Source organism: Engystomops pustulosus, chromosome 4, assembly GCF_040894005.1.
Source record: "Engystomops pustulosus chromosome 4, aEngPut4.maternal, whole genome shotgun sequence".
Classification (NCBI taxonomy): Eukaryota; Metazoa; Chordata; class Amphibia; order Anura; family Leptodactylidae; genus Engystomops; species Engystomops pustulosus.
Window position 1 is genome coordinate 217,191,358 of NC_092414.1, and position 26,638 is coordinate 217,217,995.

A 26,638-nucleotide genomic window follows, 5' to 3' on the forward strand; every position below is an offset into this window, starting at 1 on the left:
ATGACAGCCACCTGGAAATTGGGCCAAGTCAATGGTGTAGGCAAAGGGGAATTTTTTTATATATTTTATTTTTTTTTTTTTTAATATAATGGTGTCTATTGAATCACTAATACAATAAAGGACATTTTAGTCATCTAGACTTGCAAACTTATAAATATTAAACATGTAATAGCCACAGTTTATGGAAAATGAAAGCAACCATTGGTATTGGAGACGTATCTACAAATCTTACCCCCAGTATCCGGATCCCCACGAGCAGGGGACAGACCCGCAGAAGGTTAGGGGCATTGATCGGCTGACGGAACCCACATCATGGGATATCCGCACTCCTGGGGAAATTGCTACTAGAGAAATTCCATGAAATTCGGTACTGGGAGCATCTGGTGATGTAGAGGGCAGGTCAGGCTGCTGCTCCATAGTCTGCCCCTTGATGGTTACCAGCTGTGCACATTGCTCCTATTTGCACATTTTATACACAATTGTCACACCACACGTGCAACATGTTTAACGAATTTGGCGCATCCTGCATTATACACAGGCCATCCGCATTTAGAGCAGTTTACAGAACTCTTGGCAAATGTCTTTTAGCAAAGGCAGCCTCCTTAATACGCTTGACATACAAAAAGCCGAATGACATGATTAAGCCAAGCCAGTGGATCTTTTCCAGAAGGATTTCCATCTGTAGACGCTGCTGCTTGGACCTGGTTGGGTCTCCTCAGTACAGTGTAGGGATCTGGTTTGGCTGAGTGCGAGGCCATTGACTAGGGTCAGGAGGTAAGAGTTCAGTTTATGGAGCTTTTGCCAATTAAGGCCACTTTATAGGCGTGTGGAGACTTTTGTAGCCATTCATTCTTCACTTGGAGGATTCTGGGAAATCCTCTTTTTTGGTAAAATAAACAAAACCTTTTTGAAAGGCAGTGAGTTGGGTTGTGGATGTCCAGATGGTTGAGATTCCTTTCGGGTTGAATTGGCTGCTGGAATGGTTGAAACCAGAATGGTAGAATAGGTGGTGGTCAGAGTAATGTAAGACTAGTCGTCTGGTGAAGATTCAGCCTAGCGTATGGGCCGTCTTTGGGTGTCTGTGGAGACCCAGTCACCACATCTATCTACAGAATCCTCAGTTGTGGTTTTATTTTATTTTTTTTATACTGTATTGGTATCAAGTGGTGAGGGATTACTTAGAGTACACTGGGGAAGGGTGTGGGGAAGTTGAGAATAGTTGGCGTTACATGCTGTTGGGGCATGGGCCCTTCTGAAGAGATGGGTAAAACGTTGGTAGTTGTATTAGTCTGATGGTACAGGGTTGGGCACTCTAGAGAATTGTTGCAGCTCAGGAGAAGTCTTGGAGATGTGAGTGGGAGGTTTGAATTGATGAGAATAATGGAAAATTTCCAGGTGATGGACTGAGATGAGGTAGGTAGGTGCAGCAGTGTTCAGAGCTTTGTGGATGAGGGGCGTGTACCTGATTTGAATATTGGAGGTGACGGACAGCCGGTGCAGTGGAGGCATCTGTGTAGTCTGGACTGTTTGGCACAAACGCCTTTCTGTTAGAATGATCCTCAGCCGCAAACTTAATTCGTATATGGATTAACTGTGATCCTCGCACCCTACAGCTCCTCAGGCGGTGACTGGACACAAATAAACATTTTTGTAAAGTTTGTGGATATAAGGTCAATGCGCTTTAGCTTTTACTGGTCACGGAGTGTGAACTTTTTATCTGCTTGATCTGTGTTTGTAGGCTTCTTTCATGGTTGGGTGGAAGGTTTTAGGTGGGGGGGGGGGGAGGTTCATTGAGAAGGATAGGTCAATAATTTAGGAAAACCGTTTGCTCTTGTTCCATATTATAGGTGGTTTAGCTCAGTGGAGGGTATGTGGATACGCAGTCGTAGGCGTTTGGGGGTAAAACTTTTGCTCCCGGGAGTGTAGTGCATCCTGAATTATATGCGGAAGGATTCTCTTGGATCACTTTGAATTTCTTTATATATTTATGGAGTCCGCACTCTGGAAAAATTTTTTAGATCAAGTTTAGTCTCTATGTGCATAAGAGGTGTAAATTGGATGCCTATAGCCCAACCTCTGACTTCACAGTAAATTGTATTATAAATTATTAGTGTGATAAATATTGTGGCACAAGATTAATTTAACTCTAAAATATTTTGCAAAAAATACTCACTGGATAGAGTTTGGGAGGGGCCTGTTCCTCAATTACGGAATTTCCTGCAAAGCTTGGGGTGAAGGTCGTGCCCATTGCAGTACCTCTGGTTTGTAGATTGTCTTCAATCCAATCAATCCATTTAAGTCCCATGGGGGCTAAGAGCAAAAATCCATTTACTTTCAATTTTTGACATATGAGCGATATAATCCCCTCCCCTCCAATCGCGATAAACTTTTTCTATACCAAAAAAAAAAAATTCTGAACCCTGAAATTTTCCCTGGTGATGTGCCTTGTAATGTTTCGAGAGGGGATGGCCTCCAAATTGTGTTATAATACTTCTTCTATGTTCCCTCATGGGATCTTTTAGCATTCTTTTCGTACGTTCGATGTATAACTTGTTGCAGGGACATGTGATACAATATATAACCCCCTTACTACGACAATCGATATGGCTCTTAATTTTGTATTTGTCCATACAAAGAGTCAGTCCAAAGGTTTCAACTTTTTTTTTTTTTTTTTTTTTTTTATAAATTTAGGTCTTTTTGGTAAAAGTTCTCCTATTACTTTATCTTGTGAAAGAATTTTCCAGTGTCAATGTATAATTTGTTTAAAAATCCCATGGTCCTGTGTATATTTTGCGTGATAACGGGAACGTCTAACAATTTTTCCTTATCTTTATCCGTTATTATGTTGCTTTTCAACAATTGGGATGTGTGCATAGGCTACAGCTTTCTTAGTGTGTATCAATGGGGCATCGGTAAACCCTTTATCTATAAATTCCTGCTGTAGCGCACTTGCTGCTTTTTCATAAACCGTAACATCTGTACAATTCCTGCGCTGGAGCTGACTCTCGGGAATCGCATGGAGCCACGTGGGGAGGTGGCTACTTGATTTTTTAAATAAAACTGTTGGCTTGTTAAATGTTCTAGTTTTAATTACTTGGGCTTACACATATATAATATAGCATGTATGTATATAGTTAGATCTAAAATGTGAAGCGACGTTTGGCTTGAAGTAGGTGGAAATTCCAAAAAATTTATAAGCAAAAACGATGCTTTCAAAAAGTGCTAATAGGGATTCTTCGCCTCCCGACCAAATGAAGACGATGTCGTCAATGAACTGACGCCAGAGGACCGCAGCGAGCTTGCCTGTAGGGTAGATATGGGTATCTTCCCAACCCCCCAACATATGAATTGGCATAGCTCGGTGCGAATCTGATCCCTCATGTCTGCAGGTAAGAGGCTTCTGCATATTTACAATAATGATGTTTTAGAATAATTACTATGCAATCGATTTTATAAATTTAGTTTGTTTTTCGAACAGGGAACCTGATTTAATTTTTTTTTTTTTTTCAAAAAGTATTCCAGCACATTCCATCCTTTGTGTTCAATCACCGTATATAAAGATGTAACGTCTAGACTACCCATAATACAGTGTGGCTCCCATTAATATCCCCCAATGTTGGTAAAATATGTTTGGTATCCCTTAATTAGGCTGGTAGTGCCTGTACATGGGGCTGTAATATATGATCAATGTATTCTGAGAAGTTTGAAGTCAGGCAGCCTACCCCCTGATATGTTCGGTCTACCTGGGGGTGCTGTCTGTGACTTATGTATTTTTGGAATGTGGTACATGACGGGCATCCTTGGGGTGGGATTATTAATATATTGGAATTCCTTTTTATTAAGAATGTTTAGAGCTACTCCATAAAATAAAATTTATTATATATTTATATATATATATATATATATATATATATATATATATATATATATATATAATTTTTTTTTTTTTTTTGTTCCCCAACCGGCCCAGCTCTATTTTTATATTGGTTTGTAGGGTTTAAGTGTCAAGTATGTGCGTTTGTCTCCTAACAGGCGCATTGATTCCTTATGGTAGTCTGGAGTGTTGAAGTACTATACTCGCTCCTTTGTCCGCTGGGCGGATTATTATATTATATTATTATATTTTTTTTTTTTTTTTTTTTTTTTTGTAGTGAAACGATGGCTTGTTGCTCTTTTCGGTCTAAATTACCTGTATGCCTTACTTTATTAGCATCTATCTCTAACTTTCCGTATATCTTCAAAGACCAGATGTTGAAAAACCTTTTGAAGGCTTCTGAATATTCATTTCATGGATGAAAGTTGGATTTGGGTTTTAGGGATGTGTATACAGCGGTGGTTGATGTATTTAGTACAGTTGTCAAGCCAATAAACCGGTAGAGACAACTGGTAGGCGCAGATTTATTGGATGTATTTTATTCTAGTGATTCTTAGTGTAGTTTGGGTGCAGATCAGACTGATTATATCAGCGACTACGAGAATTTCATAGTTCTTAAAGTTCTTCTGGACGTGCGCTGATCCGACTATTTTTATTTGTTTTAATAAAGCAAACCTGTCAAGATGCAAAATATGTAATCTATAAACCATTTCCATATCACCACGTGTTGGAGTAACCCAGTTTTGTCCTCCAATCTGCCATGATACAATTTGCATAGGGTGGGGTGACATTGGAGCCCATGGCGGTGCCCTGTAGTTTATACAATAGATCTTCAAACCAGATGGGATTTTTCTCCTAGAACTAGTTCCAGGAGATCAATATAGAAATCTGAGTGGTTGTTCCCTGTCACCTTATGTAATAAATCAATAATGGCTTGGATACCCTTGGCATGTGGTGTACAGGCCGGTGATGTCCCAGGTCATAGTCGGTCTTTCGCAAGTTCCTAATTGTCTGAGGAAGTCGGACATGTCAAGAAAAGATGGCGAATGTTTGTGGTGTCAGGACTTTTCTCTTTATTTTACTAGAATGAAGTCCCCGGAGGCCACAATGGGACATCCCGGAGGTTTATGTAGTGTCTTGTGTATTTTGGGGAGGACGTAAAATACTAGTGTCATCGCGTTGTGATTCGTGAGAGTTCACAATGGTTTTGTCAATGGTCCCACTGCTGCAATGGATTGTGAGTTTGGTGTATTTTATGTTTTATTCTGCATTGCAGGTCGTTCAAAATCACCCGGACTAACGCAATGTTCCAAAAGTCACATTGAATTATCAAGAACAAAATGTTAAAGCAACATAAAATATTAGATCTCAAAACTGTAACGATAAACATTTTTAAAAGTAATGAAGAACTTGTTCAAAACAAAGTTTAATGAAAAATTGTGAGCAACCATGAAAACTATAAAATGGTTAATGTCACGGCGAAGACGCTGCAGCCTCACGATACATGGGGTGCGACTGTACGGGATAATTTGGCCTACTCAAACTTGTGCTCTCCTTTCACTCAGGATTGAGCCTAAATCACACCTCATACAGCTCCAGCACCAGACCCGCTGCCACCACTTATTACATTTCTACTGGGACCAGGTCAGTAGGGGCAGAGGAGAGGTGACCAAATGTCATTTGAAGTTGGCACAGACCAGTCTTCGGGTCAGAGGTTATCGGGTTGTAAAGACTCTGGGGTGTTGTAAAAGCTGCCTCGAGAGATACTGATTGTCATAGAGTTCAACAATTCTACACACTGAATACAAGTTCTCTCCTGACATTTAAATGTAAAGGCTAGAATAAAAATCAACAACCTGAAACAGTTAATGGTGAATAAAATGGTGAAACCACTTAATAAAAAGTTTATGAAGACATAAGGAGTAAAGTCTGTTTAAAAGTGGTCACAGCCGTGTGTAATCTTCCTGGGTTGTGCATTCTCCTATATAAACACTAGATGGCAGCGCTCACACTGAGCTCTAACAAAATCGTAAAGCAACATAACGGTTAATGCAATACAATATATAATATAATATAATAAAGCTTTATTGATCCCTTAGGAAATTGTGGTACATGGCTCCGGCATTTAGAGTACACAAGAGTCATTCAGAAACGCAGATTACACATAAAATAGTGGTGATCAGTAAGGCAGATATACTGTTAGTGGACGATGCGTTTTGGGGAGAAATACCCCTTCAGGTACAGGTGCTGTAATTTGCAAAAAGTTAGAATTCTATTAAGGGATACATGAATGAATAGGGGTATATATAAAATATGGCATTATAGACAATGGGTTAGTCAAATGTACATTATACAATTCCTATATAGACATGGGCAAATGGTAAAATCGGGTGTAAAATATGAATATAAATATATTCTTATAAAAAGATATAAACAAACAATACATCACGGAAGTTTTTATGTACAGCATGAGGCTTCACAATGAGATGGACCTTTAGGCGTTTTCAGATCGTCTACACAAGATAACGCTATATAGATGGTCAGTCTTGTCAGTGTCATAATGTTCTCTTGTATAGAAGGTGTCAGGTTAAGAGAGAACTCGCCTGTATGAGCAGACGGTTCTGTGATGCATAAGGGCTCAGGGGCCAAGGAATACAAGAGGCTGTAGGTGACTGTACATGAAGATAGAGGAGGTGGGTCATTAAAATAATCTATGGTGTACCTTGGATATAGATAACTAAGTAGCTAACCTTGTTTGCTTAGTTTCCTTGTCCTCGATGGAGTAGTATAGTTGCAGCCTAGAGGGACCGGCATGCAGTCCTAGGGCACAGTGAGGTAGATAGTTAGGAGACCCATGGCTGATGGGGGGGCGGGGGGCACCTGGAGGAAAGGATACTTACTGGGAGGGTGTGTGTTCAGAGCCAGCGGCAGCGCGAATGTCGGGTTTAAATGGCCCGGCTGATTGCTGCGCATGCGCCCTATAGAAGGCACGCATGCGCAGAGGGGATCGGGACACGGAGGTGCGTCAGTGATTAATTCAGTGCCGCGCTGGATAGGTGGATTGGGGTAAGTATTCTATAGGAGTCTGTGATCAGTGTATTCATGCTGATTGGTGGAGAAGCCGCCAATTTGATAAGCAAACGGTGGATTGAGCAGGGGGATATGACGTTATAATTACATACAATAAAGCAGTGATGGATGTTGGTAATATAAAGAGCCTGAATATGGTGGATCTTTTGGGGAGAAGGAGGGGGATAGAGCCGGTATAGGGGTTACTTCAGATCTTTTCTAATGTCTCATTGAGTCCATACGGGCACATTGTATTTAGTTTGTAGATCCAGAAGTTTTCTCTTCTGGTTAATTGGTTTGCTCGATCATGGTGACCTTTTGGGATCTTTTCGATTTAGGCAGAACTTGGCCGGTTTGTGGCATGTCCGGCACCTCTCTACCTGCCCTTGCCGACTGCAATAAATTATCACGTTCTGGTGAGTGACCCATGTTTTCTTTATTTCGGATATCTTGGCCAATTTGAAGTTGCACCCCCTATGTTGTTGGAAGCCAGTTTTTACTTTACTCCGGTGGGTGTTTACCCTTTCCCTAAATGATTGTGTGGTTCTTCCCACGTATTGGATTGGGCAGGGACATTCAAGGAGGTATATTACATGATCAGAGGTGCAGTTCATGAAGGATGAAATGGAGAAGGACTCTGAAGTGGTATATGACTCAGTTGTTTTTCTGTGTTGTATGACCCCACAGGTGAGGCATCTCGGGCTGTTGCACCTATAGGCTCCTGTTAAGACAGGGAGCATACTCTGCTGATGGCTAGTTGGTTTGTCTGGGTGGCGCATCTTGGTTGGGGCTCGCCTGTAGGTTAATATTGGGTTCTTGGAAAGGATTTTTCTACGATAAGGGTCTTTTTGAGGAATGGGCCAGTGTTTGTTTAGGACCTTCTTGATATTTACATGCTCCGAGGAGTAGGTGGTAATAAATGAAAGGTTCCTATCCCGATCTTGTGTGGGAGGTTCATTGGCTGGTTTGAGATGGTCATCTTGAGTCAGGACACTCGTCCTATGGTATGCATCTTCTATCACCTTTCTTGAGTATCCTTTTTGCAGGAACCTATTTTTCAGGATTGTTGACTGGGTTTTAAAAGTTGTGGTATGGGTGCAGTTTTTTCGAATCCTCTTATATTGGCTGTAAGGGATGTTCTTCAGTCTTTTTTTTTTTTTTTTTTTTTTGTGGTGGGAACTGGAAAATTCCAGGAAGCTGTTGACGTCTACCGTCTTAAAGTAGGTCTCTGTGAAGTTCTTTTCCTGTAGGGTCCACCATTATTAGAAGGTCGAGGAACTCTATCTTGTGTGGGGAGGGGTTTAAGGTGTGGGGGCAATTTCCCCAGTTGTTGTCGTTGATGGAGTCCACAAACTTCTCTGTGTCCGTTTCTGTGCCATCCCATATGATGAATAGGTCATCTATGTATCATTTGAACATGATGATCCTATTACTGTATTGGGGGTTGTTCCTAATAAAGTTCTCCTCAAATTCCCCCATGAAGAGGTTGGCATAACTTGGGGCAAATCTCGTGCCCATGGCTGTGCCTCTCGTCTGGGTGTATAGGGTTGATTGAAATGTAAAGACAGATCCAGAATGAATTGGATACTTCGCAAAATTAAATTTATGAGGAATGGGCATTTCTGGGTCCCTCTTGAGAACCTCCGAGATGGATTGGATGCCTAGGGAATGAGATATATTTGTATATAGCGCTGTGATGGTGATTAGAAGGAATGATGGTTTCCACTGGAACCCTTTCAGTGACATTATCCGTTGTGTGGAATCCTTTAAATAGGTTGGGAGTTTTTTTTTTGACGTATCCTTGGAGAAGGATGTCCATTCTCCGATAGATTGGAGGTTAGGGAGTTAATGCCCGAGATGATCGGGCGTCCTGGTGGGTGTATGGGGTCCTTGTGGATCTTGGGAAGGTAGTAGAACAATGCCATTCTTGGATTTTTTGGGGGGTAATGTATTGGAATTCTTTAGTGAGTATGCCTGATTGAAAGGCTTCCTTAAGCATATCCGTAAGAAGTGACAAATGTTCTTGTTGGGGGTTGGACTCTAGGGGTAAGTAGTAATTGGTGTCGGATAGAATTTTTAAGGCTTCCTGGATAGAATCAGTTTTCTTCAGTACTACTGTTCCGCCCCCTTTGTCCGCTGGTTTAATCATGATTTGGGGGTTGGTCTTTAGCTCCTTTAGAGCTTTCCTCTCCTTTTGGTTAAGGTTTGATGGTTTCTTTCTGGATGTGTCTAACGTTCTCAAATCGGATGATACCAGGGTGTAGAATGTGTCCACGAACGGTCCTCTGCTCTGGGTGGGATTGAATGTAGACTTCGGTTTTGAATCCGTATGGATAAAACTGTTGGTTGGTAGTATTCCTGTGTCTGTCTGTTGATCGTTGTCTGATTGGCCTTTTTTGCTTCTTTTATTGCAAAATGGCGTTTGAGGGTGATTTTTCCTTATGAAGCTGTTGAGATCCATGAAAAGATTCGAGTTCTTTTGATCTATTAGATGGACAAAACAAGATACCCTTGATAAGTAGACTGAGCTCGGCTACTGTAAGTTGGTGTTCCGACAGGTTGAAGATTTTGACTGGTTGTGTATTTTTTTTTTTTTTTTTTTGTGAATTGGGTTTTTTCTTTTCCTGGTTTTTTTCCACTTCCTGTTTTCCTCTGACCTTTTCTTTTTTGGCCTGTCTGTGGTAGGGAAAAAATTGTGAATGTGGCTTTCTATGCGGTGGAGAATTGGATCCATAAACTGAGGTGGAGGTGGTTCTTTTGGGCAATGGGGTATGGCTAAAAAAAGGATGAAGCTAGTGGTAAGAATGCCACTTTGGTTCTGGTTCCTAAATTCTAAAATGCTCCCAATCTGAGTGTCCTGGTTTATTTTAGGGCTGGTAGATTCCAGAGGTGAGTCTGGGTGGACTGTACGATTGGTTAGGGAGAGGGGTGAGCTGTGGCATGGAGAGCTGTTGGGTTGGGTAGGGAAGGGGAATAACCTTGGGAAGTGTTGGCTTCCTGTGAGGGGGGGGGGGGGGTTTGATGTGGATGGTTCGTTGTCACATTTTTCTCTGTTTGGCTGATTGGAAGCCTTATGAGACGGTTGTGTCATCTTCGTGTTTTTAGATTTCTGGTTGTGAAAGGTCTTCATTTTGTTGGGTGTGGGTTGTTGGGTCTTGGGGGTGGGGCTGTCTATGTAGGAGAGAAGGTGAGTGGGATCTTGTCTACCACGTCCATCTTTGCTGTCGATAGAACTTTCCGGCCATCTTTCAGAGATGTATGGAGGAGAAGCAAAAAGTTTTTTTGGAGCTATGTGTGGGAGCGCTAATAACCAAAATGGAGAAGAAGAATGAACAGATCTGAGAATAAAGTGTATACAGATCTAGACAGAGTAAAGTATTTAGTGTTTTATTTCAGCAGTAGGAAATAGGAAATTAAAAAGTCCAATGGTAACGCGTTTCGGGATAAACCCTTCGTCAGACCATAAATGGAGTGAGGGACCGTCAGGGAATGGCGCTGCTGATCACGAGATCAGCAACCATCAGAGGAGTTTCACAAAAGGGTGGATACCATCCCCCACTTGATTTTCTTAATGCACCCGTACAAGTGGTTATCAGGTGAGCACCTATCAATACTTACCTGACGGATAAACTATCCTAACGTTCTCACGCGAGGCGCCGTCCTCTTTGTTGTCCTTTTGTTCTCCACTTTTTATCTTTCAGAGATGACTTCCTGTTTAGTATTTTGGTGGATGTCTGGTTGAGTTCTTCGTTGATCTGCTTTAGTGCTTCCAGGAATGTCTTGGACCGGATCCAATCGTTTGTTAGTTTGTGGCTTTCAATCCCACCAGGAGCTCCCAAATCTCATCCAGTGTCTGTGGCTCATGGAGAAAGCTCGACGACCTTTCATTTGGGTCTACAGAGTGGAGGAAACGAGCAATGCTGCTGTTAAATGTCCTTGGCACTTCTTGATTTGATAAGAAATGCAGAGAGCGATCAGATAAAATAGAAGGGTTTTAGTTGAATAAAAAATTGTAATATTTCTCTTTTTTTGGTGCAAATTTAACAAAGTCTTTCAAGAAATAAAATAACACGGCAAACAATAAGACAATAGGAAATTCAGAAGCAAAGTAAAAATAAAGTTTCCAAACCCCCCAAAAAGTGTGTGTGTGTGTGTGTGTGTGTGTGTGTGAAGAGAGCTCGGTGTGCAAAGTAAAGCTCCGCCCCTGACCCCTTGTATAGGACCCCCCTTTTTATACCCTAAACACCCATAGACTTGCATCGGAAGTCAAATTCATCCATTGGCCAGCTAACCTGCCATGTGGATGTGGGGGGGAAGGTTGTTTCATAAATTATTTTTTTTTTGGTACAGTATTTTTCCGACTAAGGCGCACCATCAATAAATGCCTGCTAAAACGTCTAGGTTTCATATAAGGCGCACCTGATTATAAGGATGAATGACCAGCAGGGGGCAGACCTGTGCACAGTTCAAGGCAGCTGTTGTCTGTAAGTACGGTTCATATATAGGGCACACCGGATTATAAGGTGTACCTTTTTTGATTTCAGACAAAATCTAAGGGTTTTTTTTTGTGTGCCTTCTAGTCGAAAAATGCGGAATATATCAAGAATGTACATACAACTGGAGTGCTGTCCATATGTGGTCCTGATCTTTCACTCAATATACTAATCATATAGATTATGTAACATTTCCCCCTGATTACGATTTGAAACCTGGATTTTCAATCCTAACCTTCTAATCTGATAAATCTACTCACCATTCGTATCACATTTGTATCGCACTCCCTCATGGACCATTATGTAGCTACTTTTTGTTGTTTTTTTGATCAATTCTTGAATCCATATTAGGACCCGAATTAGAATCCTGACATCTTTTTATCATTTTCTTTTACAATTTTGTCACTTTAGTTATTTTGTAATTTGATATTCCTAGACACCTTTCTTAATTTATGCATAATAAACACTTGATATATAACACCGCATAATAACGAAAGAGTATTTTGCAGCGCTATTTGTGTAGAAGATTTTGACCACATGTTTACAGATCTTTTTAAGTTTCCCCACCAGGATGTTCCTGACATTTCATAGTATCATAATATCATAGTTTCATAGTATCATAGTTTATACGGTTGTAAAAAGACACTTGTCCATAAAGTTCAACCAAGGAAGGGAAGGGATTGGATGAGGAAGGGATTTAGGGGAAACAATTCTATATAACATAACCATCAATGTTATTTAGGTGTAAAAAGGCATCTAGACCCTTCTTGTAGCTCTCTGCTGCCCCTGCTGTGACCAGCGCCTGAGCTCTCTGCTGCCCCTGCTGTGACCAGCGCCTGAGCTCTCTGCTGCCCCTGCTGTGACCAGCGCCTGAGCTCTCTGCTGCCCCTGCTGTGACCAGCGCCTGAGCTCTCTGCTGCCCCTGCTGTGACCAGCGCCTGAGCTCTCTGCTGCCCCTGCTGTGACCAGCGCCTGAGCTCTCTGCTGCCCCTGCTGTGACCAGCGCCTGAGCTCTCTGCTGCCCCTGCTGTGACCAGCGCCTGAGCTCTCTGCTGCCCCTGCTGTGACCAGCGCCTGAGCTCTCTGCTGCCCCTGCTGTGACCAGCGCCTGAGCGCTCTGCTGCCCCTGCTGTGACCAGCGCCTGAGCGCTCTGCTGCCCCTGCTGTGACCAGCGCCTGAGCGCTCTGCTGCCCCTGCTGTGACCAGCGCCTGAGCGCTCTGCTGCCCCTGCTGTGACCAGCGCCTGAGCTCTCTGCTGTCCCTGCTGTGACCAGCGCCTGAGCTCTCTGCTGTCCCTGCTGTGACCAGCGCCTGAGCGCTCTGCTGCCCCTGCTGTGACCAGCGCCTGAGCTCTCTGCTGCCCCTGCTGTGACCAGCGCCTGAGCTCTCTGCTGCCCCTGCTGTGACCAGCGCCTGAGCTCTCTGCTGCCCCTGCTGTGACCAGCGCCTGAGCTCTCTGCTGCCCCTGCTGTGACCAGCGCCTGAGCGCTCTGCTGCCCCTGCTGTGACCAGCGCCTGAGCGCTCTGCTGCCCCTGCTGTGACCAGCGCCTGAGCGCTCTGCTGCCCCTGCTGTGACCAGCGCCTGAGCGCTCTGCTGCCCCTGCTGTGACCAGCGCCTGAGCGCTCTGCTGCCCCTGCTGTGACCAGCGCCTGAGCGCTCTGCTGCCCCTGCTGTGACCAGCGCCTGAGCTCTCTGCTGCCCCTGCTGTGACCAGCGCCTGAGCTCTCTGCTGCCCCTGCTGTGACCAGCGCCTGAGCTCTCTGCTGCCCCTGCTGTGACCAGCGCCTGAGCGCTCTGCTGCCCCTGCTGTGACCAGCGCCTGAGCGCTCTGCTGCCCCTGCTGTGACCAGCGCCTGAGCGCTCTGCTGCCCCTGCTGTGACCAGCGCCTGAGCGCTCTGCTGCCCCTGCTGTGACCAGCGCCTGAGCGCTCTGCTGCCCCTGCTGTGACCAGCGCCTGAGCGCGGCTATTCCACAGATTTACAGTTTTCATAGTAAAAAAAAAAGCCCTGTCGCCTCCGGTGATTAAACCTTGTTTTCTCCAGGCGGAGACAGTGCCCCCTCGTCTTTTGATTGGATTTAATCTGAAACAACTTTCCACCATATTTTTTTGTATGGACCATTCATATATTTATATAAATTAATCATGTCCCCTCGTAGTCGTCTCTTTTCCAGACTAAATAAATCTAGTTGTTTTTAACTAGATTTAACCCTTCATACCCCTTATCATTTCTGTGGCTCCATTCATCTTGTATTTCAGCTACTTTTCCTTGTTCATGTTTGAGCACAATTTCTGCCTCCTCTATTTGTTCATTTAATACCTTTTTTAAAAGACCTTGATCTCTTTTTGATTTCTTCTGTCCACATATTCCAAGGAAATGTATCAATCTGTGAGATTCTATCGTATGGGAAGGATTTCCAAGAGACTTGGAAGAACAATGTAAGTCTTCCCATAGACCTGACAAGAGCCTTTACATCTCCTTCCATGCAATATAATCTTCTCGTCAAAATTCCTTAATGTAGAAAAGAAAGCGGAAACCATTTCTTCCTTGGCCATGACTTGTAAGCAAATTTTTGTTTTTTGTTACCAAATCGTGGATTGATTTTTATGTTTTACAATCCGTGCATATGACAAGAAGTCTGGTTCTGAAAACAGGAATGATAAATTTATCTTGTTGTGGCAAACAGATTTTGGCATGACATGAAGAAAGATCCAGTTGTTCGATATGGGAACCATCATATGCAAATTCAACATATTCTAATTGATAATGAAGAAGTTGAGTTTTGCTGAACCACCAAAACGGTCCCTGGAACAGCCATTGGCTCTCTCCTGGCTGCTGGATCATTGAGGTGGCTATACACATGTTATCATTACACCCTAACCACTTACTTACCCACAGATCTATATGTCTAATACTAGAATAATATTCAATGGGTACATTTTCCAGTAGACCGAGAGGAGTTACTCCACTTTGTAAAGCCTGAGCCATAATTTTTGGATTGGTGGAATATTCTATCCGAATTTCCATGCAGGCTCCGGCTACTTGACTCTCGCTCACTTTGAATCCATCCCAGTGCACTTGGAGATGCGATACAGATGATCCCAATACAATTACTGAATTTACAATCCTACTTTCTAGGAGTTGATTAAGACTCCTGGAACTTGAATTCCTTTTTACCGAGATAACCTATGGTTTTTAGATCTGATTGTAATGAATTAATGTTCATTGTATTACACTTTTTTTTCCCTTCGTTATTCTTTTTTTCGTCGTTATTCTTTTTGCTTAGGATGTCTACCTATATACCTACGATATAATTTTCATTGACTTACCCCTGAGGAAGTCACCAGTCAGGTGACAATACACGTGGGGTCTGCTCCTCATCACTCTCCGTCTGACTTAGCCTGACTGCTCATCTGGAGTCCACCTTGTCTGGATTGGTATCACTTATGTATTGTCCCTATCAGGAACCTTGCATCCTTCAAACCGGCAGGCTTTCTTAGCACCAGGTCCTTTTTGCACTTAACCACACTCTTTTTATACTTTTTCATGTATTTTGGATACCTGGTGTCTTTACGTGTACAGAATTGCACTTTTTCAATTGTTATTACCAGTCAGCACATGGGAGGAATTTCAGGGCTCACCAGTCCCTGGCAGTCATATACACCATTTGGGTATTTTTTAAGTGTTTTTATTCTTTCATTGTTTTTTGTTTATTTGTTTTTTTTATATTTGAATTAATAAAATGTTGTCTTATTGTCTAGTCCCTTGTACGCATCCCATCTTTTTTCTTGTTGTAGATTGATTTTGGGGATGCGTGGACATCATTCATATTGACTACATCAGTAGTGCCTGCTCCATTTGTTGTTCACATAATTGTCATTGTATTAATCAAGCTTCCAAAAGTCCCAATTCCTCCTAAAATACCCTCTGTAATTCCTCTTAGCTCTTGATTTGGTTGTAATACTCTTCCTAAACCACCGTTCTAGACCTTCCATGTTAACAAGATGTTTTCCACACTCGGGATACCTAGAGGATATTTTCCAGTCTGAGATATTATAGGTCCATATTATTGTTACAAATTTTCCATCTCTTAAAAGCGGCTTAGACCGGAAGTGGTTAATCTGGAAAGGACTAGATGGATTAGATGTAACCCCTGTACAAGCTCTATCTGTGGGTGACCACACAGTGACAATCGGAGATGCACATTGCTTGTTATTAGTCATAATTAATATGCAACACTGATATATCCCTGAATCACTGGGAGATGGTCGACCTTGATAAAATATAAACTATTTATCCAGCCATTTAACATTCCCATTTTGACCTTTATGGATGACCTTTTGTTGGACCAGTAGACCAAAGGAAATGTATTTTTCGGTAGTTTCTCGAAGTTAGAATTGAATTAAAGGTATTTCCAACCTTGTGTTACATATTAAATATAATGTATCTGTTCCTTCCTGCATATTAACCACTTTATGGACAACTTGTACTTCTTCTGGCTTAATTGTATTGGAAACTGTAAAACTTATGGATACATTTAACTTGGACAGGTTCTCTTATAATCTGAAACTTCCAATCTTCCTCATCCTTTCCTGTAATTGGAAGAATTGATGGATCCATAATTTTTACATAATTTGGAGCATAAAACCAAATTTCATTCCGAGATCTTCCAAAAGAGAGATCGTATCATTAGTGAGATCTCCATTCCATGTAGCCGATTCATTCCCTCTTATCAATATACTCCATGATAAAACATCTAACGTACATTCCCATGTACCGGTCCTATTATGTGTAACTATTGGTTTGGGATCTGCTTGTGCATTGAGTTCTATGTTTGTGACATGTACAAAATAATAGGTTTCAACACATTTTGCCCCAAAACCCATACAAAGACTGCCGGAAATGTCTGTAGTCTTCAACAAAATCTTCTAAATTGTATCCTCATTCTCTTTTCATGAAGTTTCTTGTATAGTTGATGAAATTGTTCTTGCAAAGTTCCATGTGGACAACAGTGAGACCCATCAGCAGTATCGATGATCCAATTATGAAACAACTTCTTTTCCGAACCCATCTTGGATAGTTACAGATCTCAGGTTCCATGAAGAGTTTCATTCCCTGTAAAGGATCAGTATCATTATTTAGGCACATACAATTTACCATATATACTCGAGTATAAGCCTAGTTTTTCAGCAGAGAAAATGTGCTGAAAAACCCTAAATTGGCCTATACTCGAGTCAAGGAAAAAACAAAGTGAACTCCCCTTCTGATGCTCCCTGGCATCCATCGCGTCTCCGGCATCTGGTCCTGATCCGTCAGTCTTCGTGACGTCAGCCACATCGGCACACACTGTCAGCTTGCGGCTGACGTCCTGGTGCCGGCGACAGACCGGGAGGGGCTGGCAGGCTATATGCTCAAGGGGGCGGGCTGGCTGTCTATATAATGGGGGGGCTGTGACCATGCATTTCCCACCCTTGGCTTATACTTGAGTCAATAGGTTTTCCAGTTTTTTTTTGTGTTAATTAGGGTCTCGGCTTATACTCGAGTATATACAGTACATTGATCAACATGTATCCACAATTTCCGCTGCCTGTGAAATTATTGATACCATAAGTGATGTAATGATTCTGGTACAAAGCTCTGGATGCCATGAAAAATACTCAAAGGGTCCTTCCCAGTTACTTTGCCAAGGTCCACTCTTCCTGTAAGTTTTTTTTTTTTTTTTTTTTTTTTTATCATTACTGAAGCTCCTTTCACAAATTTGGAAGAGGTGGCACCATGTTTTGGATGTGGAAGAATTGTTTAAATTCTCCTGTAATAATTGTAACCACCTGGACCTGGTAATTTTTTTTTTCCTTGACAAAAATGGTTCATTTGGGAAAATCAATGGCATTTTTCTCCCAGTTATTAATTCAGAGTGTTTTGGGTTGTTGAAGAAATGGATCCCCTTATTCTCATCGGAACAAAAGGTGCTGCATCAACCCAAGTATTCCCTTTATCCAACAACCACTTTGTAATTCATTTTTTTTTTTTTCTATTCATTCTCTCCACAATTCCTGCAGATTGCGGGTGAGGGGGCAGATGAAACTGCGGTTGTACCCCTAGAATAGAACAAACAGTGAAATGAGTCCCCCCTCCCCCGTCTGAAGTCATAATTTTGGGGATCCCCCAAGTACAAAATACAAATTTTGTAAAAAAAAAAAAAAAAATTTGCAATGTAGTCCATGTACCATCTGCAGGTGCGATCCGTAAGAGTGGAGGCTTCTGCCCCTTAGGTTGTGGGTTCACTTGTGCACAAATAAGACCTGACTGAACATCCTGGACAGTCTTTTCCATTTTTTTATTTTTTTTTTTTCCCAGTAAAACTTCTCTTTGAGAATGTCTAACAACTTTTTCTGACCCAAATGACCCAAACTCTCATGATTGTATTTGGTGAAATCCATTTGTAAATGTTTTGGTACAACAGGACGCAAATCCCCATTAAAGTCATGACACACAACCTGAGAAGCGGCAAGGGATGGATCCTCTGCTTGTTCTTCTGCACTTGCCTAATTTTGCAGATCTGTTTTCCGAACTGTTAATGCCCGCAAGGAGTCGTCTCTCCAATTAATTGTCCGGTTCTAGCTGCTTCTTTCGCTAGTTCATCTGCAATGTTGTTTCCTATAGTTGGCTCATTATGTGCTGGGACTTTCACTACTGCAGAAGTGTTGAGATTTTTTTTTGCTGCCAACTCAAATGTTTTGTGTCACTGTGCACTAACACTTGGTTAGAGGAATCTACAAAACCTCTTTTCTCCCACACTTGTAAGTAGTCTCTGAGAGAACTCGCCACATATGAACGGTCACTGCAAATGTCCAAAAGGGGAAAAAAAAAAAGTCCAAGCTCTGCCCTCTGAGCGGAGTAATGTCCTGGTAACCATATTGCATAACCGGAGTAGCACTTTCCCTCAGAGTAAGGCTATATTCACACTGCTGTTGCCCGCCGTAGCATGGCAGGCACACAGCAGCGCGCAAGGAGAGGAGGAGGGGGTGAGCGCTGCTGTGTGCCTGCCATGCATGGCCAATAAACGTCCCCCATAGACTGCAATGGGTGCACGGCCCAACATGTCCTTTTCACGGCATACAGCGCCATGCACCATATATCCCTATGGTGAGGGGTGGGGGTGAGCAGCGCTCACCACCTCCTCTCCCTGTGCTGCTGTGTGTTTGCCGTGCTACGGTGCAGCGGGCAACAGCAGTGTGCATGTAGCCTAATACCTGGAACCATCTACAAAAACTGTCTCGTCTGTGTGCTCTGCCTCTCTCCTAAAGAGGAAGGACAAGGCTCATGAAAGGTGTCTGAACATATTGCATACGTTGAGGAAGGACATATTTGGCCTTGTCTTTGTCATCAAAATAGATTGAGGTTGATCACAACAACTAATGTGCAAATCTCTGACACTCACCCGGGACGTTTTTCTCAAGGAGAATTTTTAGTGTGGAATGAGGAGTCTGCAAAATAATTTTGCTAAAACCAGCAACATGTTCAGTGGCCTTAACACCAAAATGCACTCCCACCAAATGTCTGGCACAAATTTCAAAACCCTTCTCCAAAGGTGTGAGGCGCTTGGAAAAATAACCCAAAATTCTCCACTCTCCCCCTTGCAACTGCAAAAGGGCTGACCCTGCCGTCTCAGAAGTATGGAGCTGAATAGCAAATGGAGCCGACCTTTCCACAGTAACAAGTGCTGGTGCTGATTGTAAATCTCTTTTCAAGGTATCCAAAGCTTTCTGTTGTGCCTCTTCCCATGGTCCAAAAGAATCCTCATGATTTGTTTTCAAGAGATCCTAAAGAAGTTTGGCTTTTTCTGCAAAACCTTCTATGAATTCTCTGGAAAAGTTGACAAGACCCAAGAAATGTCTTAAAGCCTTGTGTGATGTTGGAATGGGAAGAGGAAGCAACGGCTGCAATCCTGTCCTGCAGGGGTCGCCTCTTTCCTGGGCTAATGATTACACCAAGATTTCTCACTTCAGTCTGCAGTAGCTTCACTTTTTTGGCGTTCAATTTCATGTCCTGCTTCATGCAACAATGTGAGCAACAAGACAAATTCAATTCTCGATCCTCAGTTGGCAACAAAATATCATCCCACATATTACAATAAACAATCTGGTCGTGAAAATTTTAATAAATCCTTTGATAACACTTCATTTGTCAATGGTGACAAATGAGCCCCCTGGGGTAGTCTACAAAATGTGTATTGCTCATCCAGGTGAATAAAAACAAAATATTGTATTGACAACTCTTTGCCAGACAAATGCTGAAAAACCCATTGCTGATGCCTAACACGGAAAAAAAACTTTGCCTTGGCATTGAGTCTTGCCATCATGTCATGTGTATCTGCCACAATAGGTGTCATGTTTGGCGTAGACTTATTCAACATCCTCAAATTCGGTAACATTCTGTACGAGCCATCGGGCTTCTTCATACACCAGAGGGTTGTTTGTCACAGAATTAGTTTTCCTTAACACCTTGTTCCAGCAACTCCTGGATAATCTTGGACATGGCACCAATGGATTCTGGTGGTAACTTGTATTGCTTTTGTGCAAGTGGATCTCTCCCTTCAATATTCAAAAGTACATCCTTCATTCCTGAATTGCGCCCACAAAGGAGTTCGCTGTACAACTTCTTTCAAAACCTCATCACCACCAGTATCGGGTCACAAACGTTCAGAGGGTACTGCTTCTGTCCAAACAAATTGTTCCAACCTTACTGTAATCGGTGCGATCAATAACCACAGGTTTAGATCCATTAACATCTTTCCCAAATCAATGACCCAACCCCATGGTTTCATTAGGTCAGTCCCTAGAATGTGCTCAGAATTCGTTCAATGCCAAATATCAATTTTGAAATTTCCAGGTTTTCCAGCCCCGGGGCCCCCACCACTTGGCCTTTAGAAGGGGCACCACAATGTATTTGGTGCCGTGGGCCGAATCCCGCCGATGTGTCTGCCTTTGGTCTATGGCAGAGCGAGGGAACAATAAGTTCCCTCGCTCTGCCATAGACGATCGAATGTAAATAAAGATGGCGGCACCCTGCCGCTCGGTGATGTCGCAGAGTGTGACTTCACTGCCATGCGACTCACGGTGAGGCCTGTAGCAGGGTGATCAATTGGGGTTATATTGAATTATTAATTTTTTTTTTTTTTTTTTACATTTATGTTTTAGTATTCAGGATGCCCAAAATGTCTTGACTGTCTTTGCTATTAGTAGTGATAAATTTCAATTGGTGGGGGCGCGTTATGTTTTTTCGCTTGTGGTCTTTTTTGGTTGGGGTCGCTCCATCTGACTAGACTGGTTTGCTCTCTATAGCATTAGCGATTTAATTTTTAGTGTACTGTTGTCTAAACACTTGGGTGTCGGAACAATTCCTCCTGAGGCGCCTAATTTGGCTATACGGGATGTTCCGGAGCCGTTTTCTGTGGTGGTTACTGTGGTAATCTAAGTGGCTATTTATGTCTACTTTTTTGAAAAATGTGGCTGTGGTGAAGCTACTATCATTGTGTCCTATTACTAAATCCAGAAATTCTACTTTCTCAGGACTATACTGCGTGGGTGAAGGTGAGACCCCAATCCCCTGCCAGATTATGAACAAGTCATCAATGTATCTTTTATATCATTTCAGTTTGCCTAAGTGTTTCGTATGGGGTATGATGAAGATGTTTTTGAAAATTGGCATAAGAGGGGGCGACTTTGGTCCCCATCGCTGTGCCTTTTTGCTGATGGAATATGCGATTCCCGTGTGTAAGAAGTGTTTTTTTTTTTTTTTTTTTTAAAGGAGAGGCTTTCTATTAGAAATTGTTCTCGACTGTGTCGGATCTTGGGGTCTTGTAAGATTTCAATACACGCTAGGCCTAAAGAGTCTTCGATGTTGCAGTATAAAGCTGCAACGTCGAGGGTGGCGATGAGAAAATCTTGTTCCCAGGGAATTTCTTTCAGGATGTTGCTCAGTTGTGATGCGTCTCTGAGGCCGCTCTTCATATTTGTAACCTATCCTTGTAGAAATAAATCGAGATGGTGTGATAATCGGCTGGTTGGTATTTGAAATGATAGGACGCCAGGGGTGGGGGGGGGGGGGGGGGAGGGGAGGGAGGCTCTTGTGTATTTTCGGTAGAAAATAGAAATACTGCTTACTTGGGTTTTCTAGTAAGAGGTGTGTGTTTTTTGGGGTTTTTTTATTTTTTTTTTTTTATTTATTTTTTTATTAATCCACTATATTCTTTCTCCAACTGTGGGAATGGATCTTTGTTTGTGTCGGTATAATACATTTTGTTGGATAGAATATGTGATGCTTCATTTTCATAGTCAATGAAGTCCAAGATGAAAGTCCCGCCCTCCCCTTATCCGCTGACTTAACGAGAAGGTTTGTGTTTTGGGCTAATTTTTTGAGGGGGCAGGATTCTTTTTGTGAAATGTTAGTGGTTTGCTTGTGGAAGGGATTTTGTCCTTCCCAGGCCGCCGTCTGTAGAACGTCTGGGAAAGAACACGTGTAACGAGAGTGTATGGCTCACTCCTTCCTCCGTTTAGGCTCCTTTTTTTTTTTTTTTGTTTTTTTTTTTTTGTTTATTTCTGACACTTGCACAAACAAAAGTGTCAACTGGATAACCCCCCCCCCCCCCCCCCTTTGTAAGAGGTAAAAAAAAAATCTCGTAGGCTGGCTCGCCAAATATGTTGAATATTTTTGGCACTACTTGATAAGAAATGCAGAGAGTGAGCTCTGATAAAATAAGAGTTTTTTTAGTTTAATAAAAAGGTTTAATTAGACCAACAAGGAAAATTATACAAAGTCTTAAAGAAAAGCAAAAAATCACAGGAAAAAAAGACAATAAGAAAATATTTGACAATTAAGGAAATGCAAAAGCAAAATAAAAATAAAGTTCCCAAAATGCAATAATGTGTGTGATGTGTGTGCAAAGTAACGGTCCCCTGACTCCCTTGAATAGGACCCTTTTTTAGCCCCTGAACTCCCATAGACTTGTATTGTATGCCAAATTCCTCCATTAGACTTGCTCACATGCCTATATGGTAACGTCCTTTGGAAACTTCCTTTATGGCTGCTAAAGAGAACTTCATATGGTAAAGGCTACCTAATGTCATGTGGGTGGGGATAGGATGTGGGTGGGGATAGGATGTGGGTGGGGTAGTGTAATCTGTGGGGTTTTCCTTCTACCTGCTCTACCTAAGAGTCGTTCCTTGAAAATGCTCAGTCCAAACTTGGAGAAAGGCTTGTTTAATTAAAAAGGTATAATAGATGACAAAAATACAGAAAAGGTTGTATTACTAAATAATAAGCCTCCTCCATGTCCTATTCTGGGATTACAGATACGTATAGTATCTGACTACAAACTCAAGACTACATGACTAACAGACACAAGACTATATAATTAGTCCATCATTAGTAAGTTAGCTCTCTACTCCTTGGTCATACATATATAGCTCAACTGTTATCACAATCGCACCCACAGACGCTCATGACTCCACCCCTACTCGGATATCTTCCGGCCTTCATGATGACTTGTCGCCAATCAGCTTCCGGTAATAGGATATTGGCCTCTTGGTGTTGTCATTTACTCCTTCCTCAGGATGGCGCTCTCGTACTTGGAATTGGTATCTTTTCCTCAGGCCTTTGTCCCAAATGGCTTGGGTGACCTCCCAGGGATGGTCTTTATTGCCCACCTGACACAATAGGGCTTCCCCTGGGAAAGTGTCCGTGTATCACCTTTTCACACCAGATGTTTGTTTATTGCCCTCCAGAGTTAATAGAATTAGGCCTGCAACAACACACAGCTCTCCGGAGCACCAGGATATTGATGCCTTTGATCTATGCCCCAAGGTAATGGATAAACCCTTCCTGTGGAGATTGCACAGGATATTCATTGAGAAGGGGCACATAGGTGACCCATGATCCATCACCAAGTCTTTTATGGCACCACTCCAAGGCTTCAGGCAATGTCCATCTGGTGACAAGCTATGCGAGTGTCCATATTACATGAATCTCAGTATATACTTTAATATTCAAATATAACAGGTAGGATGTGGGTGTCTTCCATTATTTTTTATATATGTCAAGAATGTACATACAACTCCAGTGCTGCCCATATATGATCCTGATCTTTCACTCAATCTATATGATTAGGTTTTTTTTTTTTTTTTTTTTTGTAAATACTAATATATTATTTTAATACCCCATAATCAAATAAGTTCAGGGCCAGGAGTAAGAGGTTTCTAGGCCTTAAACTATTCCGGGTTGTGCATCTTGGCTCAAATGTTTCACCAGAGGTTTTAACCCCTTCCCGCCGAGGCCCTCTTTCATTTTTGCGTTTCCATTTCTATAAATGTAACTTTATTTTTCCGCTGTGTTGGGGCTTGTTTTCTGTATAACAAACTGCACTTCATAGTGATGGTATTTAATACTCCATGCCGTGTACTGGGAAGCAGTCTTGTCGAGGAGTTTCCTCAACATGGTCCTGTTATCCCACATTCCTAGACCCCACCGGCGAATCGCCTTCAGAACCGGGGTAGCGTAAGACGGAAGATGCCCATGCGGTGTGCGGAGATCCTTCACTTGTCCTCCTGTCTCCCATTCCTGGAAGAAAGGCCTAAACCATCCCCTGCAGGAGTATACCCACCGAGGAGCCCATCCCCTGCAGGAGTATACCCACCGAGGAGCCCATCCCCTGCAGGAGTATACCCACGGAGGAGCCCTCTCTTTCCAGAGGTTTGCTACATTGATCTTAAGAAAGGTATTCACTAGGAACACCACAGGGTTGACCATACACAACCCTCCTTGTCTCCTCGTGCGGTAAGTAACCTCCCTCTTGATTAGGTTCAGCCTATTCCCCCATAACAGTTGGAAGAACAGACTGTAGACCCGAGTCCAGAGGGGTTCCGGCAACATGCACACACTGCCCAGATAAATCATCAACAGGAGCAGGTAGGTTTTCATCAGGTTAAACCTCAGAGAAAGGGTTAAAGACCAACCCTTCCACTGGTCCACCCTCTGAGCGGCGATCTTAAGCCTGCCGTCCCAGTTTTGCCTGGGGTAATCCCCCTGGCCAAATTTGATGGTGAAAAATTTGACCCTGGAAGAGTGTCCATGAGCCTCCTAGCCAGAGACTCACACTTATCCCGGTTGATCTTGGACCCAGAAGCCTCCAAGTAGCGGTCAACCTCCGACATCACCCATTGTGCCTCCCCTCCCAAGGACACGAAAATGGTGACATCATCGGCATACACTATCACTAAGAGTGGCTTCTGGTACATCCCGACTCCCACCAGCAGGCCATTATCAACCCTCCTAAGGAATGGGTTGATTGCGAACCTGTCTGACTGGTGAGTGTTGCCTGTGTCTACGTGGTGAGAGATTAGTTGGTTTTCCTGGTCTAACAGGGAAAATTTCAAGGAATGGGTTCTCTCTCAGCTGGGGATTCTGATATCCAGATACCCGGCCGGCCTTCCCCACCCTTTGACATGTCATACAGGAACGGCAGTATTGCACCACATCATTCCCCATATTGGGCCATAGAAATTCAGCTTTAGGTGACTTTCGTTTTTGCTTATCTCTCGATGGCCTGCTAGTGGTATCTTATGGGCAACTCTCAAAAGCTGCTACCGGAAAGGGAAATGTATCAAGGGATACATCCTGCTGGGGGCCAGTGGGAATGCTCTGCCTGTACAGCCTACCCTGATCCCATGTGACAAATTCTTATTCCCCCCCCCCCCCTCATCAGGGGTCTGACCAACACTTGTGTAAACTCTCATCTGAGTGCATGGCGTTTAACACTCTGACCTCAGCCCGCCCCGCTGTCACACTTTGGCGTGCAGCGATAGAGGTACTACCCTTCTCGGCACCAGTAAGTTTATTTTCTTTCCTCTAGAATGTGTCCTTGTACCTAAAATTTACTATTTTGGATATTGTCACTCATTACTACCTCCTGACTACTAGTTTGGCATCAACACCAGGTTGGCATCTCCGCTGGCACTCTGAGCCCTATACATTGGCTCATATACAACTGAAGCTGAGCCCCACCTAACACCATCCCTCAGAGAATCAACTGAAGCCTGTGGAGATGGTGTGACTGGGAGAAATTCTTTTTGAAGCTTGGTACCCTCCCGAATCAGATAGCTCTGCTAGCTCCATTGGGGTAATTAAGCGGAGGCCAGGGGAAAGTGGGGAATTTTAGTAGTATATGGCCCCCTCCCCTTGGTCCCATTTATCACACCTCCCTCAGACTGCGCTAGGGGGCAACACCCTTCTGTGTTCGCCCATCAGCTATCTCCTGTTGCCTGGAGAAACCATCTGAATTACGGTGTTCACTTTTTTTTTGTGACTAATGGTGAAGTTGTACTGTTGGAGTGCAAGGCACCAGCATAACAACCTCCCATTGGTTCCGGATACTGTGTAACAAAGGGATTGTGATCAGTCTCCACCATTTTAGTGGCGCCTGTACAAGTAGGGCTGCATTCCTTCTCCATGGAGTAGGCCACCTCCCTTGGCAGGAGCTTCAGCACTCCCCCACCTACCTGTCGTCCCAGGTAGTGGACCTCACTCATAATCATCTGGTACTACTTTCCCGGCTTAATGGTCAAGCCTGCCTGGCGGATCTGCCCAAGCACCTACGTCCGGTGCTCTACAAAAACAGGTGGCACAAACTTCCTCTCAACTTCTGATCCAGTCACCAGGGCAGGCCCTGTTCCGAGAAACCCCACAGATTCTGCATGGAGTTCGCACCTGCATCTGTTAGCCCCCTGTCTCTCCCTGCACTAGGAGTCTCGGAGGATAACAGGTTTCCAGAGGATGACAGGCCACTCTCTATAGTAGTCTGCCCTTGGGGGAGGGGACCATCCAATCAGAGGGTCAAAGTGGAACCCATGACCCTACCCATACCTACATTCCTTGCAGTAGGCATGTCACACACATTAATATTATTGACATTTTCAACAATGTCAACAATCATTCATTGTCTGTCTGCTACAGCGGCAGGGTGCATATTTCTGGCTGAGGGATCGGTCCTTGCAAAGTCTTGGGGTCACATACTGTGATACTAGCCTGCCCAAGTCTGTTCACAGGAATATCAGAGGATACCCCCACCCCAGTGCAAATGCACCTTGGCAAGGGCAGTGCGGATTCTGCTCCTCCAATTCCAGACATGGTTAGGGTTATTCCG

The 26,638-nt window shown here is 43.1% G+C and overlaps 1 long non-coding RNA gene across 1 annotated transcript in view; it reads left to right on the forward strand.

The window, feature by feature from the left end:
* The window catches only part of LOC140125795 (uncharacterized), a 35,614-nt gene extending 14,539 nt beyond the window's left edge, over positions 1 to 21,075 (forward strand). Inside the window, exon 6 of the long non-coding RNA XR_011854734.1 lies at positions 21,012 to 21,075. This is a non-coding gene — a long non-coding RNA (uncharacterized lncRNA). The remainder of the gene's footprint in view (positions 1 to 21,011) is intronic.
* Positions 21,076 to 26,638: the final 5,563 nt, after the last annotated feature.